The following is a 16,301-nucleotide window of genomic DNA, read 5'->3' on the forward strand; positions in this document are numbered from 1 at the left end:
AGGCAAGACGATCACTTGAACCCAGGAGATCAAGGCTGCAATATGCTGTGATCACACCACTGCACTCCAGCCTGGGCAACAGAGTGAGATGCTGTCAGAAAAAAAAAAAAAAAAAAAAATTCAAGGAAATAAAAAAGAATATACAGGGCCGGGCACGGTGGCTCACGCCTGTAATCCCAGCACTTTGGGAGGCTGAGGCGGGCGGATCACGAGGTCAGGAGATCGAGACCATCCTGGCTAACACGGTGAAACCCCGTCTCTACTAAAAATAAAAATAAAAAAAATTAGCTGGGTGTGGTGGCGGGCGCCTGTAGTCCCAGCTACTAGGGAGGCTGAGGCAGGAGAACAGCTTGAACCTGGGAGGCGGAGGTTGCAGTGAGCCCAGATTGAGCCACTGCACTCCAGCCTGGGAGACAGAGCGAGACTCCGTCTCAAAAAAAAAAAAAAAAAAAAAAAAAATATATATATATATATATATATATATATATATATATACATACACACACACACACAGATATGCCATACGATGATAGAATTAGAAACAGAAGAGCAAATACAAGGAGCATATCATGTAACAGGCATTCTTTTCTGTGTTTACAAATATTAACTCATTTAATCTTCACTATAACCTCACAAAGTAGGTTATTATTTTTATTAGCCTTATTTTAGAGGTGAGAGAACGGAAGCAGACAGAAGTTTAACTGTCCAGAGGCCTCCCTGGGAAAGTGACAGTCACTGCACGGTGAACAGGTAGGTGTAGCCGCCCAGTTCACAGTGCTCCACTCCGTGACCCCAGTGACCCTCAGAGGCGGGCCATGTCTGTGTTGTAAAACTCTCTTCCCACTGGACCCAGAAGTGGACATCTGACCCAAGCTGGGCCAATCAGATTTCATCTCCAGGAGTTTAACCCTGGCCCAGAGAACCCCTGAGGCTTGACAAGTCTCCAGCTGAGCCCCATGAAAGCCACGGGCTCTAGTGGACTCAGGCCTCGGGCTGCCAGACACCTGCGTCCTGAGAGCCATTGTTGGGCTCTTCCTTTACTGTTAGGAGCCGCCCAGGGATCCTTCCAGTACTTTCTAGTTTTTCCTAGTTACCCAGTGACCCCAAAAGCCTTAATAGTCACACTAAATTTAAAAACACTTCCCCAATAGCAATGAAATCACAGAGAATATTCACAAACATTAATAACATACCATTTAAGAAGCAAACTCCACCCATCAAAATTCGTGAGTGCAAGGTTTTATCTAGAAGAAAATAGGTTTCTCTAGATACGTATGCTGATAAGAAGGCAAAGGGAGGATATAAACTAGATCTCATTACAGGATTTAGAAAAGGAACAAAGTAAGTTGTTCAACAGAATAGCATTGAACAGAATAGAAACTAACAAAAAATAGAAAATGTAAACAAACCAATGATTAGTTATTCAAAAGATCAAGCAAAATTATATATCATTGAATCAACTTTTTAAAAAGACAGGAAAAAAATTAAGAAAGTAAGAAAGTGATTAATTCCCCAAGAGAGGAAGTTGGCAGTGAACCTAAGCCCACAACTGTGTAATACGAATGTGTGGATTAGCTGCGCTTATATGCTTAAATTACACATTTATTAAATCTGTGTATCCTTAAGCCGTACTGTATCTTTGCTTCTTACCAGCTAATTCCTTTGTTTTTTGTGGGTTTTTTTTTTTTAAAGTGCCTGGCTAAAGAAATCTGCCAGGAATGATAAATCAGAGTTCTTGAATCTCAGAGGATGGAAACAGCTCAGCTTGGGTGACAAAGCGACACAGCTGTGCTCACTGGCCAAGGGCCTGGGGTGAGTGGCCTTCACCGCCACCCAGGCCACTCTCTATGGCATCAAGCTGCTGTCATGTGGAGTTCCGCCCTGTGATGCTGGTGCTATTGGGCTGTCTGCTAAAGGCAGAAATCCCCATACTTCCATGTTGCCCTGTCTCAGGGGAAGCCCAAGGCACCTCTCTCACTTCTGGCTCTCCCAAGCCTCAGAACCCCTTTCTCACTCTGGCTCACTGCCATCTTTTGAGAGCCTTTGGCTTTCCCACATGATGGGATGGGCGTTCTCCCCTGGACACCTGGGATTTCTGCTCTTGGCTCAGGGTCCCCAAAGCCTTTCATGAACCCCTGAAGCAATGAAAGGTAAAATCTTGCTTCTGAGGACTAAGCTCAAATTTTTTTATCTTGCCCAAATTCCTATCTAAGGGGTCTGGGCGAGTCATGCCCTACAAACCATAAATTCTCATCAGATGGGTTTTATTTGACCCCTTATATCGTGACCTACTTTCCAATCTGACTCTGGAATAACATTATGAGACAAGGAAAAAAAATCAAAATATTTCATCCCAAAACATGTTTCTCTGCCATATCTTGAAATGGCCCTGCAAAGCCGTCCTTTGTGGGGGGAAAATCTGCATCTGTAAAGAATCTCTATTAACATAGCTAGATCTCTTTCTTCCAGGCCCTCCCAATCCTGAAGAAATGAACTAAAAGTCTAGCACCTTTTAAAGATCTGAATAGGAAACACTTGTCATCTCTTGTCTCTAAGGGCAGCCACTATAAAACTTCAAAAGAACCTTGGTCTCCACAATCTTTTATCTCACCCTGAACATTTCCTTTCTATAGATCCCAAGACTTTAGACAAACTCAACCAATTGTCAACCAGAAAATGTTTAAATTTACCTACAGCCTGAAAGCCTCCCTCCACCAACCCCCCCCGCCCCCGCTTTGAGTTGTCCCACCTTTCTGAACCAAACCAATGTATTTCTTAAATATATTTGATTGATGTCTCATGCCTCCCTAAAATATATAAAACCAACCTGTATCCCGACCACCTTGGGCACATGTTCTCAGGGTCTCCTGAGGGCTGTGTCATGTGCTATGGTCACTCATATTTGGCTCAGAATAAATCTCTTAAAATATTTTACAGAGTTTGACTCTTCATCGATACTTCCTTGGAACAGAAAGAAGGAAAAACACAGCAGCAAGAGATCAACGCAAATTAAAATTGCTGTAAATTATCCTGGTGTGGTCCTAAAGGGTTGCTGGGAGGATCCCTAAGCTCCGTGAGAACTACCCCATTGGCGTGAGGCTGTCAGGAGTGATTCCTTGGGCTTAAACCGAGAACGCACGTTCTGGAAAGGAGCCGGGAGAGCTGGCCAGAGAGAGAGGTGTTGGAACCCTTGACAGCATGGTTGCCATTCTTGCATGTTCTCTGTTTCATGCACATCCATGTGAAGAGACCACCAAACAGGCTTTGTGTGAGCAATAAAAGCTTTTAATCACCTGGGTGCAGGTGGGCTGAGTCCGAAAAAAGAGTCAGCAAAGGGTGGTGGATTATCATTAGTTCTTATAGGTTTTGGGATAGGCGGTGAAGTTAAGAGAAATGTTTTGCAGGCAGGGGTGGATCTCACAAAGTACATTCTCAAGGGTGGGGAGAATTACAAAGAACCTTCTTAAGGGTGGGGGAGATTGATTACCAAGTACCTTCTTAAGGGTGGGGGAGATTACAAAGTACATTGATCAGTTAGGGTGGGGCAGAAACAAATCACAATGGTGGAATGTCATCAGTTAAGGTTATTTTTACTTCTTTTGTGGATCTTCAGTTACTTCAGGCCATCTGGATGTGTACATGCAAGTCACAGGGGATGCGATGGCTTGGCTTGGCTTGGGCTCAGAGGCCTGACATTCTGTAAGAAGAAAAATACAGTTTTTAAGAGGCCAGTAAATATACCAGCCTAAAGACAAATATATTTTTTCTATTTTTTAAATAAAATAAGTATAGGCCGGGCGTGGTGGCTCACACCTGTAATCCCAGCACTTTGGGAGGCCAAGGTGGCAGATCACCTGAGGCCAGAAGTTCGAGACCAGCCTGGCCAACATGGTTAAACCCCATCTCTACTAAAAATACAAATACTAGTCAGGTGTGGTGGTGCACGCCTGTAATCCCAGCTACTCGGAAGGCTGAGGCAGGAGAATCGCTTGAACCTGGGAGGTGGAGGCTGCAGTGAGCCAAGATCGTGCCATTGAACGCCAACCTGGGCAACAAGAACGAAACTCTGTCTCAAAAAAAGAAAAAGAAAAAAGAAAAAAAGTATATTTTAAAGAATAAGTCAAGGTAACAGCTAACTATAATAATCTCAAAAAAGAAAAAGAAAAAAAAGTATATTTTAAAGAATAAGTCAAGGTAACAGCTAACTATAATAATAGCTAAAAATCTGCTGCTTTATGAATTTTCTCTGAGAAAACTGTTGTTTTGTTGGGAATATATTACTGCAAATAGAAAATCATTACTAACGTACAGTTATTCATAACTCTTATTTTTGAAGATATGACCAGCATTTTAGATATTTATTGTAATACAACCATTGTGATTTATCAGATTAATAATACTAGACATTCAGATTGCTAGCATTTCGTTAAGGATTTTTGTTTACATTCATGAGGATATTAACCCCTTTTTTTCCTCGTAAAGTCCATCTGGTTGTGGTATCAGGGTAGTACTGGCCTTATCTAATCTTCTTGAGAATGTTGAGGGTTTTTTCCTCTTTCGTTTTTTTCTTTCTCTCCTCTCTTTCTTTCTCATGAAAAGGCAAAATTACAACAAATTTAGTTTTAGATCTTACTGGCTTGTATTTGCAATTCATGAATCCAGACAGCCTCCAATCTACAAAATAGACCGGGAGCTCCCACCAGGAAATGGCAGGTTTTTAAGTGCGGAACAAGGAAACAGAACAACAGAGGGAAAAAACGGATTGGTTAACATCAGGTTACTTTTCGGAAGGGTTACAGCAGAAGGAACTTCCTTATTACTCAGGTAGACTGAAATCTCTTATTTTCAGGAAAAACTGATCTGTTTTGGGATCTGTCTACTTTCTTAGAGCTTCAGTTTGATTATGTGGCATTTAGCCTAAGTGACTCCGTTTGCTTTGGTCTGGTGGACTGGGGCTTCATGCAGGAGCTCAGTCCAAGAAAATAGTCTATAATCTCCCCTCCCCTCCCTCTCTCCCTCTCTCCCTAGTCTATAATCTCCCTTCCCCTCCCCTCCTCTCCCCTCCCCTCTTCTCCTCCCTCTCTCCCTCTCTCTTATCAGGCAATCAACCCAACCCAGTTAGGCTCATCTGGAAGTTCTGTCTGGCTTTCTGTGGATAGTGATTCCTGTCTCCTTTCATTTTCAAAGGCTGCAGTGTTGTTTGGGGTCTGTCCCATGCCTGGGTAGCTCCGAGGGGAGCTCAGACCTGTGTGGTTTCATATTCGGGATGAGGGAACCCCTTTTACCTGCTTTCTTCTATGATTGTCTCCACGTTCTTCAGCTGACAGGATCCCTTATCCCCCTGCCCCCAACTCCGGTGCCCAGAAACATGGGATTTTTCTGAGTGTTGACTTCTCGTTCTGCCCCTAACAGAGCTCTGCCACAGATGTTTGCCCCTGGCGCAAAGCCATGAGAGAAAGGAAAAAAACAAAATGAAGATTCCAGCCCCCTTCCCTCTCCCACACACATACACACACTCTTCAGACAGCACGGGCCGCTTTTCTAGATGACTTTGGCCGAAATACCGGAAGTCCATCTGAGTTTAGTCCCACAGCTCCATGACTGGAACTCACCTTCAAGGCAAAGCCATGAGAGAAATGAAAAAAAGAGAGGGGGAGAAAAAAAAATCTGGCAAACTCATCTCCACGTTTCGAGCCCGCTCCACAATCACGATCTGCCTGCCTTTTTTTTCTTTCTTTTTTTTTTTTTTTTGAGACAGAGTCTCACTCTGTTGCCCGGGCTGGAGTGCAGTGGCACAATTTCGGCTCACTGCAACCTCCACCTCCCTGGTTCAAGTGAGTCTCCTGCCTCAGCCTCCCGAGTAGCTGGGACTACAGGCGCATACCACTACGCCTGGCTAATTTTTGTATTTTTAGCAGAGATGGGGTTTCACCGTGTTGGCCAGGATGATCTCCATCTTTTGACCTCGTGATCTGCCTGCCTCGGCCTCCCAAAGTGCTGGGATTACAGGCATGAGCCACCACGCCTGGCCACCTGCTTTTCTTTACTTTGCAAAGTCCTTGGAAGGTTGCATTTGTTGATGAAAAGGGTCAAACTCTGTAAAATATTTGAAGAGATTTATTCTGAGCCAAATTTGAGTGACCAGTGGCCAGTGATACAGCCCTCAGGAGATCCTGAGAACATGTGCCCAAGGTGTTTGGGATGCAGCTTGGCTTTATAACATTTTAGGGAGACATAAGGCATCAATCAATACTTTTAAGATATACATTGGTTCAGTTAGGACAGTCAGGGCCACTAGAAGGGAGGTGGGGCTTCCAGGTCATAGGCAGATTAAAGATTTTCTAATTGGCAATTGGCTGAAGGAGTTATCAATAAAAAGGATTGTTTGGCTTAGGATATGGGGTTGTGGAGACCAAGGTTTTATCATGTAGGCGAAGCCTCCAGGTGGCAGGCTTCAGACAGAATAGACTGTAAATATTTCTTATCAGACTTAGAGTCTGTTCTGTCAGTATTTTCAAAAGGGAGGAGGGTATCACGAGGCATGTCCAGCTCCCCCTTCCCATCATGGGCTGAACTCGTTTTTCAGGTTAACTTCATCTGTTCAAATGGTTGGGGGGGTGTTAGAATTTTATTTTTGGTTTACAGCTTTTGTACTCTGTCCAGACTTTTTGCTATTGTCGGTGGCAGAGATAGGTCGTATAGGCTCACTCTATCTTGGCTGGGACCAGAAGCCCGGGCACAGGCTGTGATCTGCTGGCAACTCTATTGCATTTGGCCGATATGCCGGCAATGTTGAGGAGCTGGTGGCACTGACTGACCTGGGAAGAATCTGAGTGGTCACAAATACTTTTTTTTTTTTTTTTTTTTTTTTGAGAGGGAGTCTTGCCCTGTTGCCCAGGCTGGAGTGCAATGGCATGATCTCGGCTCACTGAAACCTCTGCCTCCCAGGTTCAAGCAATTCTCCTGCCTCAGCCTCCTGAGTAGCTGGGATTACAGGTGCGTGCCACCACACCTGGCTAATTTTTTGTATTTTTAGTAGAGACGAGGTTTTACCTTATTGGCCAGGCTGGTCTTGAACTCCTGACCTTGTGATCCACCCGCCTTGGCCTCCCAAAGTGCTGGGATTACAGGTGTGAGACACCGAGCCCGGCCCCACAAATGCTCTTTTACCTGCAAGTCAAGGAAGGAAGTTCTTTGTATTGACACATGTCACAGAAAAGCTCTGTCAGACAAACTTCTAAGTCAAGTTTGAGGGTGTTTCACCTTGTAGTTGAACAGTTGCCTTTCCTACAAAGCTCCCAGGCTCATAAACCACACTGATATGGCTTGGCTGTGTCTCCACCCAAATCTCATCTTGAATGGTAGTTCCCATAATTCCCACACATTGTGAGAGGGACCCGGTGGGAGGTAATTGAATCCAGCCACGTGGAACTATGAGTGCATTAAACCTCTTTTTCTTTATAAATTACCCAATCTCGAGTATGTCTTTATCAGCAGTGTGAAAACAGACTAATACACACACCCTCCTTTCTAAGGGACATAGCCCAAGTTTAGCAGGAACCCACCACTTGTGAGGGAGGCTGTGTTTGGCTGTTGCCATTAGTCACCTGTACAAGAAAACTCCTAGGCCCTCTTTCCTTCTGGCAGAGCCTCCTTCACTACCTTCCCGTTGTGGAAGTGAAAATACTTGTTACTTACCTGCATCCTCATAATAAACTCTATTCTTCTTGAAGTCACTTGAGTGAATCTCTTTCTTCCAATGAAGAGAAGCCAACTAAAACAGGAACTCTGCACAATATAAGATGAGAAAAAACAGAAATAAGCGGCATTAATATTGAGAAGGAGAAACCGAATTAACGTCATTTACAGGAAATAATAGCTAACATTTGGAGCTTTCCCTATATGCCCAGCACACCATTCACACTTGCGTGTGTTATATCACTTAATCCTACAGTGCCTCACTGTGCTGTGTTGTGTTCTTGGGTAGTCACTCTGCTTCCTGGGATCATAATTCCATACCTAGAGAGGCTATTCTCCCAATTAGAGTCCACTAAAACATTGTACATTTCTCTAATTTTTTTTTCTTTTTTTTTTTTTGAGACGGAGTTTCGCTCTGTCACCTAGGCTGGAGTGCAGTGGCGTGATCTCGGCTCACTGCAATCTCCACCTCCAGAGTTCAAGCGATTCTCCTGCCTCAGCATCCCAAGTAGCTAGGATTATAGGCACCCACCACCACCAGGCTAATTTTTGTGTTTTTAGCAGAGACGGGGTTTCACCATGTTGGCCAAGCTGGTCTCAAACTCCTGACCTCAAGCAATCCACCCGCCTTGGCCTCCCAATATGCTGAGATTACAGGCATGAGTCACCCCACCCGGCCTCTCTAAAATTTTTAAAACTAACTTTTTAAATATTAAATGTGTAATATATGCTACTGGCAAAAAAAAAAAAAAGTTTAAAACTTTGCAAAAAGGTATTCAGCAAAATATTAAAGTACCATTATGATCCACCCCACCTTGCAAACAAGTTCTTTTCTATCTATCCAGTGAGGTTTCAGGCACATACATGCATTTATATAAATGTAACAGTTTAAGTGTAACTAGGTTATTATCATTTTATTTTTACATAAATGGTATATTACTCATACTCTTCTACAACTGTACAAAACAAATCTTAGCATATTTGGGCCAGCTTTCCATACAAAAAATTTAGATCTAATTTGTTCCTTTAAAAAGCTGTATAGTAGGCCAGGCGGTGGCTCATGCTTATAATCCCAGCACTTTGGGAGGCTGAGCTGGGTGGATTGTTTCAGCCCAGGAGTTTGAGACCAGCCTGGGCAACATAATGAGACCCCGTCTCTACAAAACATTTAAAAAATTAGCCAGGTGTGGTGACATGCACCTGTAGTTTTAGCTCCTGGGGAGGCTGAGATGAGAGGATAGCTTGAGCCTGGGAGGTGGAGGCTGCAGTGAGCTGTGACTGCGCCCCTGTACTCCAGCCTGCCTGGGCAACAGAATGAGATCTTGTCTCAACTAAATAGATAAATAAAGATCTGAATAGTATTTCACTGTCTGTGCGTATCAGCACAGTATTTATTTTATTTTTACCAGGTCACTCTTGGTGGACATATAGATCGTGTTTTAGGTTTTATTGCTATCAATAATACTGCAATAAATATACTTTTAAAAATAGATCTTTGTAACACAAGCTGATTATGTGCATTTCAGAGTTCATAGGAAATGGCAAATCATTACAAATTTGTAACTGTTTCTATTTCACAGTTCACAATGAGCTTCCTGAAACAGACTGGACTCCCCTCAGACTGAGAACCTCGGAAAGCTCTTCACAGGGAAGAGAACACAGTCCACACTCCGCTACCTGCAGGGTGTTTGCCGTGCCCACTCCACACGGACTTGCCAGCACCTGCCCTCCCACCATGCACCCTGTTCTTCAGGAACGCGGGGCATCCTGCAGTTCCTTGATGACGTCAGAATATTTAGGATTCCATAGCTATGCACAGGTTTTACTCTCTGCCTTGAATTGCTTTCTCATTCTGATATGGTTTGGCTGTGTCCCCACTGAAATCTCATCTTGAAGTGTAGCTCCGGTAATTCCCAGGTGTTGTGGAAGGGAATCAGTGGCAGATAATTGAATCATGGGGGCGGTTCCCCCATACTGTTCTCGTGGTAGTGAATAAGTCTCGCGAGACCATCTTCTTTTATAAAGAGAAACCCCTTCTGCTTGATTCTGAGTCTCTCTTGCCATCACCTCGTGAGGTGTGTCTTCGCTTTCTGTCATGATTATGAGGCTTCCCCAGCCACGTGGAACTGTGAGGCCACTAAACCTCTTTTTCTTTATAAATTACCCAGTCTCAGATACGTTTTTATCAGCAGTGTGAAAACGGACCTCCTTCTCACTCTTCAAGGGCCTTAATTCTTGTGAAGCCTTTTTTTAAAATTTATTTTTTATTTTTTGAGACGAAGTCTCGCTCTGTCTGTCGCCCAGGCTGGAGTGCAATGGCGCGATCTCGGCTCACCGCAACCTCTGCCTCCCGGGTTCAAGTGATTCTCCTGCCTCAGCCTCCCAAGTAGCTAGGATTACAGGCACCAAGCGCGGCTAATTTTGTATTTTTAGTAGAGACGGGGTTTCTTCATGTTGGCCAGGCTGGTCTCGAACCCCTGATGACCTCTGGTGATCCACCCGCTTCAGCCTCCCAAAGTGCTGGGATTACAGGCCTGAGCCACCACGCCTGTCTGTGAAGCCTTTTTAAATTGATACTCCAGGCAAAATCAGTCACATCACCTTCTTTGTCCCCAGAGTTCTATCTATAGCCCTTGTTACAGCGTATTGTACTTACTGGCTTTAGATGTCTGTTCTACCACTAAACTATAAGTTCCCTGAGGCCACTTTTTATTTATTTTTGAATCCACAGTGTCTAAGCCTGTTGCAGGGCAGGTGGGAGCAGCTTGATAAGTGATTGCTGAATGAATAAGCAAACAAGCAGGGGAAGAGGAGATCTTAAATATATCTGTTACAGTCTTGCAAATGGTTACTCAGAGCAAATGAAAATGGACAGCCATGCACAGCAAAGACTATAGATCTAATTACCTTGTCTCTGCTAAATTGGGCTAGGAGGTTTAGCATGAATAAAAATAGTAGCAGATGGATTTATTTAGCATATACACTTTCCATTGGTTTAATGTAATATTCACACACTATTTTCTTAGTACACGTGCTATAAATAGAAAGCCCATAATTTGATTAGGTGTTAAATAAGTAACCATATCAATCCAGTAACACAATGATAGTTAATAAGGTTACCAATTAGTGTAAGAAAGAACATTTTTTAGCTGGATGTGGTGGCTCATGCCTGTAATTCCAGCACTTTGGGAGGCTGAGGCAGGAGGATCGCTTGAACCCAGGAGTTCAAGATCAACTTGGCCAACACGGTGAGAAACCATCTCTACAAAAAATAAAATATAAACAAATTTGCTGGGTGTAGTGGTGTGCACCTGCGGCCCAAGCTACTTGGGAGGCTGAGGTGGGAAGACAACTTGAGCCCAGAAGATTGAGGCTGCCATGAGCTATGATGGCACCACTGCACTCCAGCCTGGGTGACAGAGCAAAACCCTGTCTCGAAAAATAAAAAAATAAAAAAAAAGAATTTTATATAAATATTTCCTATAATAGATTTAGATATTTGTGGCTGGGTGTGATGGCTCATGCCTATAATCCCAGCACTTTGGGAGGCCGAGGCAGGCAGATCACTTGAGGTCAGGAGTTCAAGAACAGCCTGACCAACATGGTAAAACCCCATCTCTACTAAAAATACAAAAAAACAATTGGCTGGGAGTGGTGACGCGTGCCTGTAATCCCAGCTACTCAGGAGACTGAGGCAGGAGAATCATTTGAATCCGGGAGGCACAGGTTGCAGTGAGCAGAGATCGTGCCACTGCACTCCAGCCTGTGCAAGAGCCAGACTCCATCTAAAAAAAAAAAAAAAAAAAAAAAAAATTAGATATTTGTAAATTTTATTAAGTACCTAATATGTCCTTGGCTCTATAGTAGCCTCTTTTGTGTCAAGGTAGTTATTATGACAAGCAGAGGGTTTAGTATTATTCCAATTTTATAAGTGAGGAAATAGGCTCAAATAGGCTGAATATTTTGTCCAGCACCAAACATGCTACTTTGTACACCAAGAGACAAAAGTTTGGATGCAGATTTTCTGATTCCAAGTCCACTGCACTTAACTATCCTGCAGTTGCCTTAAATGGCACACTTCCTCCACTTCTGAGAATTTTTACCTACTTTACTATGTGGCCGCAATATGGACAGATCTACTCTTCTAAGACACACAGAGCTGGTCAAACCCTGACACTAGCATAAATGCGTCTGTGTGGAACCATCACACATATCTGAGGGCTGGTGAAACAGGTCAGTGTTTCCCAGAGATGATACCAGTAATGAGATGGGTGATTATCTCATGAAATAGGAGCCAGGAAAAATCATTTGTGTCTGTGTGAAATACTACAGAGCCAAAATTCTATCTTCTTTTCTGGTAAATGGTATTTGTAAAAACAATTACTTCTAGTTAGAATAACGAAAATGAATTTCAAACTCTGTCAATTTCAGGTTATTTCACAGTCACAGGAAGAGAGATGACATTTAGGGGCCAGGACTTAGCAAGACTAATGTCAAGGATTTTGTTTTTGCTGTTTTTAATAAATCTTTTAAATGTTTTCCTAGAGGGAGAAGAGTGTTTTGTTTGTTTTGCTTTTTTCGTATAGATGGGGTCTTGCTATGTTGACTGGGTTGGTCTTGAAATTCTGACATCAAGTGATCCTCCCGCCTTGGCCTTTTTTAAAAAAGAATCATAAACAAACATCCAGAAAGACAGATTCCAACACAGATTCCAACCAATCTGTGTTAGAAGCAAAGATTGATAGGTGAAATTTCACAAAAGTCCAGTTAGATTTCTTCCTCGTAATAGCTGCTTGCCTCACTGTATGTCCATAATTAAGACTCCAAAGTAGTTACATCCTGTGAAGTCCAAGAATTACAATTGTAATTATAAATTCTTTAAAAATATATCTTTGTGGCTGGGAGCAGTGGCTCATGCCTGTAATCCCAGCACTTTGGGAGGCCAAGGTTGGTGGATTGCTTGAGGACAGGAGTTTAAGACCAGCCTAGCCAACATGGTGAAACCCCATCTCTACTAAATATATAAAAATTAGCAGGGCGTGGTGTAGTCACACCTGTAGTCACAGCTGAGGCTGAGGCATGAGAATCACTTAACCCGGGAGGCGGAGGTTGCAGCGAGTCGAGATCGAGCCACTGCACTCCAGCCTGGGAGACAGAGCAAGACTGTCTAAAAATAAAATAAATCTTTGTGATTCCATTGTACCATGAGGAATTACAATTAGGAAAACCATGCAATTCTGACCTAAAGTCTAGATGCAAATTCAAGGAGCTGTTCCAGGAGGGAGGGTAACATTGCTCCCTTCATATCATTCCTTTCCACCATTGCTGGACTAGGATGAGCTACCGGAGGTGTTAATGCTCTTAGTGGGCGTGCCAACTCTCAACTTACCGCCCCTGAGCTCCAAATCCACTTTTCATTGCCCTGTTTGTGATACTGGAACATTTCTCCCTGGCCAGCTGGCATGAGCTTAAGCCTTGTCAGTCCAGAGGGTTGGAGGAACACTGCAGAAGGAAGGCACTTGCTATGGTCTGAGTGTACTCCCCAGATTCATATGTTGGAACCTAATTCCCAATGTGATAGAATTAAGAGGTGAGGCCTTTGGGGAGTGATGAAGCCATGAGGGCTCCACCCTCATGGATGGGATTGGTGCCCTTATGAAAGAGGCTCAGGTAAGCCTTCTGTTACATGAGGATGCAATGGAAAGGCACCATCTTTGAAGCCAAGAGCCAACCCTCACAAGATGTTGAACCTGTTGGTGGTTTGATCTTGGACTTCACAGCCTCCAGCATAAAGGCAGTAAATTCCTATTGTTTATAAATGACACAGTCTAGCATATTTTGTTATTGCAGCCTGAATGGACTAAACCATGGATCTTTTGTTTGTTCTAGACACCCAGTGGTGCTCACCCTAGTGAGTTTCAGAGCCACCACCCCTCCAGTGGATTCCCAGTGATTTCCACATTTCAGTATCTCCCTGTAGGCAGTCATCTTTTTCCTGGTTCTCCAGTGGGCAGAGACTCACTGGGTTCCACCAGCGTGGAACCTTAGCAAATATCTCCATCACCCAGTGGGCACTGCTATACTGTCTTCAACAAGGTCTGGATCCCAGCCCTGGCTGGGGACGAGTTCCGTCTTCTGGGTTTCTTCCTTTCTTGGGTGCTCTGCCCCGACCCTGGAGATAGTGGCTGTTCCTTCCACTTCCTTTACCTATATTCTTCAGGGTTCTCTCTATCCCTTAGGAGGTAATCCTCTGTTACACTGAATCATTCTATACATTGAACTCCTCGTTTAAGTTACATGGTGGTTCATTTATCTTCACTGGATCCCGACTGACCCAGTGAGCTATACCCCTAATAATTCATAGTAAAGGATATCATAGTAAAGGACGGAGTCTCGCTCTGTCCCTAGGCTGGAGTGCAGTGGCACGGTATCAGTTCACTGCAACCTCCGCCTCCCAGGTTCCAGCGATTCTTCTGCCTCAACCTCCCAAGTAGCTGGGACTACAGGGGTGCACCACCACACCCAACTAATTTTTGTATTTTTGGTAGAGACAGGGTTTCACCATGTTGGTCAGGATGGTCTCGATTTCCTGACCTCGTGATCCACCCACCTCGGCCTCCCAAAGTGCTGGGATTACAGGCGTGAGCCACCGCACCTGGCGAGGGTTTTTTATATGATGACACTGTGTTAAGCACGTTACAAACATCCGATTTAATCATTTCAATAGCACTCCAATGTAGATATCATTATCTCCATTTTCAGATGAGGAAATTCAGGTTCAGTGTTGCCCAAGTAAGAAATGAAAGACCTGGTCTAATAGACTCAAGGCCTGTGCTGTTAACCACTGTAATCTGAAGAATTACCATTAAGGAGGCAATGCAGGCCAGGCGTGGTGGCTCATGCCTGTAATCTCAGCACTTTAGGAGGCCAAGGTGAGCGGATCATTAGGTCAGGAGATCAAGACTATCCTGGCTAACACGGTGAAACCCCGTCTCTACTAAAAATAAAAAAATAAAATTAGCCGGGCGTGGTGGCAGGCACCTGTAGTCCCAGCTACTCAGGAGGCTGAGGCAGGAGAATGGCATGAACCCAGGAGGCAGAGCTTGCAGTGAGCCGAGATGGTGCCACTGCACCACTCCAGCCTGGGCAACAGAGGCTGGAGTTTTTTTGAGACTCCATCTCAAAAAAAAAAAAAGGAGGCAATGCAATCTTGACCTAAGGCATAAGTGCCAATGCATGGGTGTGGTCTCTAGTAGGCAGAGATGAACATGCCACTTTCATCCACAGCTGAAGTCACACGTTTTCTTGGATAAAACATAAATAAATTCAATTGGCTTCCCTCATAAGTATTCAGTCGGCTCTAGGGTAAACTGCCTTCTTTGACAGTTTTCAGACAATCAACTTGTCCAAAGACAAAAAAATAAGGGCAATCTCTGGTTGGTCCACAGATAGTCTGAAGTTTTTATTTCATAAACCTTCCCTTGCCATTGTTCAGTGACATTTGATTTATAGGTGATTGATTGCCCTAGTATACAAGTAAGTTTCAGCTGGGCTTCTCACTAAACTCACTCGTCTGAATTATTCTTTGACAGTTATTTCCGGAGGACCTACTGAGATCTGCTCACTGGAATGTATTCATAGGAGCCTACAGAGACATGCAGTTTGTGAGCACGCCTCATCGGGACCCCGTGGGTCAGAGCTTACCTTGTCTGGGTCCCTCTGGTGAGTATCATTTTGTAACACTTAAGCTCTTTGGATCTTGGGTGCTGATTATACTTCCTGGCCAAGTCTAGTTCTTCTGTGTCCATGTCCATCTTGTGTGGGGACAGGGGAGCTGCCAAACAGATCAAATCATGACAATTCTCTGGAAGTGTGACTTTTGAAGAACCCCAAGGCCATCTTCTCCCGCCAGAAGCTGATAGGCTGCTAGCTTTCATAGCTACTGGGAGCCCCACACTTGGTTTTCAAGACTACTACAGTTACAGAGAAGGGGTGGGAATAGGGCAAATTAAACTGTCACAAAGATGATAGTTCTTACCAACATTCAACTGGTTTTCTTGAATAAACACTCCTTGGATCATCGCAAGCCTTTGATTAATTTCCAGAGTTCTGAGAAAGTTAATTTTGACATTTTTGACCTGTGTTCTCATCGCTTTTAGGGAACAGGAGATTTTCGGAGATGCTAACTCCGTTATTCCAAAAGTGCTTTTGTGTCCGGAATTTGTGGGTTCTTGGTCTCACTGACTTCAAGAATGAAACCGCAGACCCTCACGGTGAGTGTTACAGTTCTTAAAGGTGGCATGTCTGGAGTTTGTTCCTTCTGATGTTCGGATGTGTTCGGAGTGTCTTCCTTCTGGTGGGTTTGTGGTCTCGCTGGCTCAGGAGTGAATCTGCAGACCTTCGCGGTGAGTGTTACAGCTGTTAAGGCGGCACATCTGGAGTTGTTTGTTGCTCCTGGTGGGTTTGTGGTCTCACTGGCTTCAGGAGTGAAGCTGCAGATCTTCACAGTGAGTGTTACAGCTCATAAAGGCAGTGTGGACCCAAAGAGTGAGCAGCAGCAACCTTTATTGCCAGGAGTGAAAGGACAAAGCTTCCTCAGTGCA

At 44.0% G+C, this 16,301-nt stretch overlaps 1 long non-coding RNA gene across 1 annotated transcript; it reads right to left on the bottom strand.

The window, feature by feature from the left end:
* Positions 1-7,053: 7,053 nt before the first annotated feature.
* LOC107967962 (uncharacterized) lies at positions 7,054-15,532 on the bottom strand. The gene is made up of 3 exons (XR_001708825.4): positions 15,403-15,532; positions 7,699-7,788; positions 7,054-7,170 (listed from the first exon to the last, which is right to left on the bottom strand). It is a non-coding gene; the product is annotated as an uncharacterized LOC107967962 (long non-coding RNA).
* Between the last annotated feature and the right edge of the window lie 769 nt (positions 15,533-16,301).

This window comes from Pan troglodytes, chromosome 14 (genome assembly GCF_028858775.2).
Source record: "Pan troglodytes isolate AG18354 chromosome 14, NHGRI_mPanTro3-v2.0_pri, whole genome shotgun sequence".
Classification (NCBI taxonomy): Eukaryota; Metazoa; Chordata; class Mammalia; order Primates; family Hominidae; genus Pan; species Pan troglodytes.